We start from the raw sequence: 5,569 nt of genomic DNA, 5'->3' as shown, positions 1-5,569 counted from the left end.
GTGCCTCGACGCTGTGCATGTTGTGTAATCACCCTACACTACTGTCAAGCGGGCGAATGTTTGCAAACATTTCATGCAATGGGTCATGGTGAACATTAAAAGGATTCTTCAAGTGCTGAGGGGGACATAAAGAAGAATCAACACCCCAAAGATAGAACCGGGTAGAGTAAATAAAGGTAGTGACAGTCAGAGTGGTTGGACACGTGGAGAACAGAGTCTGCCTAGGATACTATCTCCAATTTTAGTGCATCCTCACACTGAAGCTGAAGCCGTGACGCTAGCACGGCACAACCTGTACCGCAAAAGTATTTTTGGCTTATAACTTACTGACTTATTTCAAGGGCTTGCTGCCGTCCTTCTCAACACTGAATGTGATATATTCTCTTGAAGAAGTCTCTCATGTGAGATTGCATGGTATACAAGATAAAGTACACAAATGTAAACAATGGAACATCCTTTTCAAATGTCAGCAAGCCAATGGTGAACATGGTGTCTACTTGTAGCAGGGCTTCAGGATTTACCAATGAAATAATTCAGTATCCCAGTGTGACACAGCTCAGTAAAACTCAACAACTAACAATCTTGGAAATTTCCAATTATACTTAAAGTGCTGCTTTCACTTCTAACATTTTCTTCACATCTTAAGCAGATTTTACAACACAGCAGTAAATGGTTCAGTTATTATGGTAGTTCAGGCTGAAATTACCAGGACATATTTAGATAAGGATTTCAGAAACTATACCTTTTTCATAATTAATGAAAAACATAGCCTTTCTATTGAGGTTAAATGTCCATAAACTAACTGCCCATTATCAAGCAGGCCTCTCAAAATGCCAGGCCTCTCAAAATGGCCTCTCAGAATGCCCTGAGTTTCCCCTGACAACCACAACCTTAAGCTAGAGTCTGAAATTTACATAATCATTTCTAACAGCATGGTGGTTATATGTTATAAATATGTGCAAATATTGTTATGTAGTTTTCCAAATTTAAGCAAAATTTTAAAACTATATAGTAACATGTAATGTAATGATACCAGATTTAGGCACCCCTGAACAGCCCCTTAATAATGTCAGAATGTCAGAACCACTGAATAATGTCAGAATCGCATGATCCTGATGAAGCATACTGTATGTGCTTCAGTAACAAGTGGATAGCCTGGGGTTAACTTAAAACATTTAAGAAGAAATATTTAATTACATTATATTAAAAGCCAGTTATCATTTTACTGAGACCAGATATCATTTGGGTAAGGTATTTTCGTAAAACTAACCTACCCATACAAAAGGCATGGGGGGGCACAGCAGTGAAGGACAAGCCCTGTTTTTTTATAGTTCCTGCATCTCCATCGCTCTCACAATTTAGGCACACAACATGGCAGTGTATTTTAGGGAGTGATGTGCTCCTCAAACTGACGGTTTCTCCTGAGCAATTAACACCCCTGCCTTTTACATTGTTGCCCCAGGTGATGGCATAGGTATCCTGTTAAATGGCGTTGGACTACACTATCACAGACAAATGTTTTTTTTTGTCTCCACAAAAACTATAACAGCTTCTGTTTAATGCCCTCTAAGCCTGGCTGCAGACTTACGTATGTGCGCACATGGTGTCGTACATCTGTCAAACATTGATCTCTCATGTAACTGTGTGTGTAATTCCTTCCGGAAAGCTAGCTCTTTTCTCCATGCTGTGACGAATAGGGGGGACAGAGGACAGGCTATGTATGCATACTAACCGGCACACTGGATGAAACAGACAGAACCAGGCCACACCACAGTTAATTCTAGGCTGCCGGATAGCCCTCCCCAGTTGAGCCAGAGCCAACCGCAGGCCTCAAAATCGATGCCAAAAATAGATTGAGCTTTAGAGACCACAAAAAGGATTCCAGCTTCACAAAGCAGGGTGCAGTGCAGTTAACCTCGTCAGTACAAAAGCAAGGTTTGAAGTAAAAGGAAATAATCGGGAGTTTAATCAGTCAGTCCATTGTTATTTGAATAAGCATCACAGAGCAGTGTTGCTAGCTTTGTTACGTATTTTTGCCAGCTGCATTACAATATGGTGCATTACAGGTTATCGTCACTCAAGCATAATTGCCCACCAGCTGAAGATATGTCTCAGCATTATTATGCCCGCATAAACTGGGGGATAATGAACCACCAAACACAATAGCAAAACACACAGAAAACACTCTGCAGTCAGAGTAAGAAAATAACACACTGAATGAAGACATCAGTTCAGGAAATAATAGATCCAGAATGTTAAATGTACTGATAATATTTATTTAGCACATAATGTGTGCAGGTACAGTATGTAGGCTCAAATGTCTACCAAAATATATGTTATATATATTTCACATGGATACTGCCATGTTGATTATGAACGTTTCCCTCAAAATTCCATTCACAGGATTGTAACTTGTGGTTTATATGAAATATTGGCACTACTAACAGAGTCGAACACTTTTTTTCAGTCATTGGAAGCCATTAACTCACAGTCACTGGCTTTTTGTGCCAGAACTGAATATTCACATGTAAAAAATTTGGGTATAAAAATCTGAACTAAAATGGAAAAAGGTGTTCATTTTAAAACAGAACCATTATAAACATCTAAAATAAATGGAAATTATTTACAAGACTTGTATGATTCCTGAAACTGAGATCGTGTGGAACGTGTGTCTGTAATTATGATGTCATTGATGCCCTCAGAATTTCAGTGGATTTCTTAAAACAAAGACATATAACACCATATTTTTGTTTTCATCTGCAATGATGAACTACATAATCAGCATGTTCCCTTTATCAGACTGACTGACAGACTGAATGTTTTCCTGTTACAGGGGTCAGGTCAGGTCATTGGTGATCACAGGCATCATGTCCATGACATTTACTGAGTTTTGGTGAGGATCCTTTGGTGAAGTGACTGCTTGTTCCAGAGTGGCAGCAAAGTGTACAGCCAAGGTATTTGGAGAGCAACCTGAGCTCTCTGCCCACCTGGACCCTCATGGACTTATGGACTGTTTTGATCGGTACTTATTGGCTGCACACCAATTACTTGATAAGAGCGCTCTAATATGTTGTCTGTCCACAGAAAAACAGGTGTTCTTTGGACATGTCATGGACTGATTTAGAACACTGTTCAAATGCCATATTCACAGAATAAACCTGAACAATGGTAAGAATCTATCACACTTCACTGGGCTTAGCAAACAAGTACTCCTTTATTCAGCCAAGAATTTCAACTTTAGCGGATGGAAAATAATGTACTGTGTTAAGGTACTGTGTTAAATTTAAGTGTATGCTTTTTGCATGGTAGGGTGCATGAGTTAAATCTGTAGCCATGGATAGTGCCCTCTAACCAATGTCTGGACATCCTGTCATCAGCCATTGCATGCCTGAGTGTCACCCCCCACAAATGTAGAGTTCAGTTACTCTCCCCTTGAATCCAGGCCAATCCCATCCCTGTCTTATAAACACCCTTCCAACACTGTGAGCTGTTTACTACTTCTAAAACTACCTGTAAAAATCCATCCCATTTCATTCCATTCTAATTTCAAACTGATCCCTCCACTTTTAACTATCGCTATTAAAGGGGTATGTTCTTGTAAGGTGATTCGGTGGGGAAGGTCTGCTGAGGTGACCACTGAGTCGTGTGACCTTGGCTACCAGCTGGTCCCGCTGGCAACACTTCAGAGGCCATCTCCTTTCCAAGAAGTGGCTAACAAGTTGTCCCATGTGCAGAATGTGTGATCAGCATGCACCCCCTGTCAAGTCATGGATCCTGTGAGATGCCTTACTCAGGATTACTGTCCGGGTAGAACAGCGCTCAGCACTACAACATACTGTTGATAGGTCACAGAAGGGGTCCAGAACCAGCCATACTTCATTATGGCAAAGTCCCACCATTGGGATCAAGCTAAACTCACCAAGTTAAGGTGTGGCCCATTAAAGAGCTGGTGAATGGGGAAATTCTGCTCTGACAACACTGACAACAGCAAGACCTCAGGTCCTGGTTCCTGGTTCCTTTGAGTGAGACAAATGTGTTATTTTCCAACTCCTCTGATGGGATTTTGCAGGCTGTACAAGCCAAGTTTACTATGTTCTGCTTTTTTCACAGCAATCACTTTCTGCACATGTATGTGACAAATGTATATGATTTTATGTGCAGCTTAATACCAGCCTAAAAAAGGTGTAACTTCCCATCATACCACAGTTCTCTCCAAAGCCTGTAGTCATAAACAGCACTGTTTGGACAACCTCTGCCCTTTAACTGACTATTTGAATGGTAAATGTTTTCCACATTTACACAGGTTATTTCAGGTAGAGGCTCAGGTCGATGCTGACCTACATACGCAGAGGGTAAATGCTGGACTTTTGGTGAATGTCCCCATGACTGTTAACTGCCTGTTCCTTCTACACAACGTACAGCCAAGGGACACAGAGCACCAGCATATCCTGTATATCACCGGGTCTGTCTCGTCCCTTTGTTGTGGCAACCCGAGCCTCTCACCTGCTAGTTCATCATTTATCTTGGACTTCATCCAAGGACTGTTTCCATGGGAAACTCTTGGCATCTTTCCAATCACACTGCATGAGTGCTTGAACACATTATCAGTCCACGTATTGACAGGTTCATTACAGCTGAGTACAACATTATAGATTTCTTTACAGCCTTGAAACCACGCCTCAAATACTATATTTATAGAATAAGTCAAATAAGCCTGTGGGGAGAGAGTAGTGAGCTCTTTTGCATTCAGATGCAGATTTTTTTTTTTTAAATCACAGTTTTACCTACAAGAAATGAGGAAAGGAACTATGGTAATTAGTTACATTTACCAAACCAAGCCTATTGCAGAGTAGGTTGCATCCAACAGACTCCATCTACACTGTCTTGAAGACAATCCCTCACTAACTTGCTCTCAAAATGTTTACTGCTGGCCTGGCTCTCTGCTGCAAATCCCACGAGTACTCTGCACTCTGTCCAACGGTGTGTCTCAAAGATACACACACACAGAACTGTTTCTAAAGGGTGCATGCAAAAAGTGGCTGCAGCAGCAGAAGCAAAGGCTTTAATTAACTCGGCAGGAGTGGAATATAAAGAGGAGCTGCTTTGCAGGGCATTCTAAAGTGAATTCTGCTTCCGCCTGAAAATCCCCCCCATCACTTGAGAACTGTTTGCACTTCACACAGTTAGCCCCCGTTCTGTCATACCAAGTCCCATGTTAAATTTAGTCACCTCCTTCGTTAAAACATGTGTTCACTATGCAGAATCTGCTTACAATGCGGATGTGACATATTAATTCTATTTCAGCTTGTTGCTGAGATGGGAAACACATGAAGGCGTCACTTAGCAGACAAGCACAGGCACTAACACACCTGATGAACCCAAAGCATGTAACCAGGTGGTGTGTATGGTTTTTTTTACTAAATCCCAGGGATGATGCTACACATCCTTTCACAGTAGGTCTCTCTCTCTCTCTCACACACACACACAAACACACACACACACACACACACAAACACACATGTATGGAGCCTATTCTGTGAAAGACTCTAGTGCATAGCCAGTACTGTAA

The sequence above is a fragment of the Megalops cyprinoides genome, chromosome 1 (genome assembly GCF_013368585.1).
Source record: "Megalops cyprinoides isolate fMegCyp1 chromosome 1, fMegCyp1.pri, whole genome shotgun sequence".
Taxonomy (NCBI): domain Eukaryota; kingdom Metazoa; phylum Chordata; class Actinopteri; order Elopiformes; family Megalopidae; genus Megalops; species Megalops cyprinoides.
The sequence above is the reverse complement of the archived record's forward strand: the minus strand, read 5'-3'. Positions refer to the sequence as shown.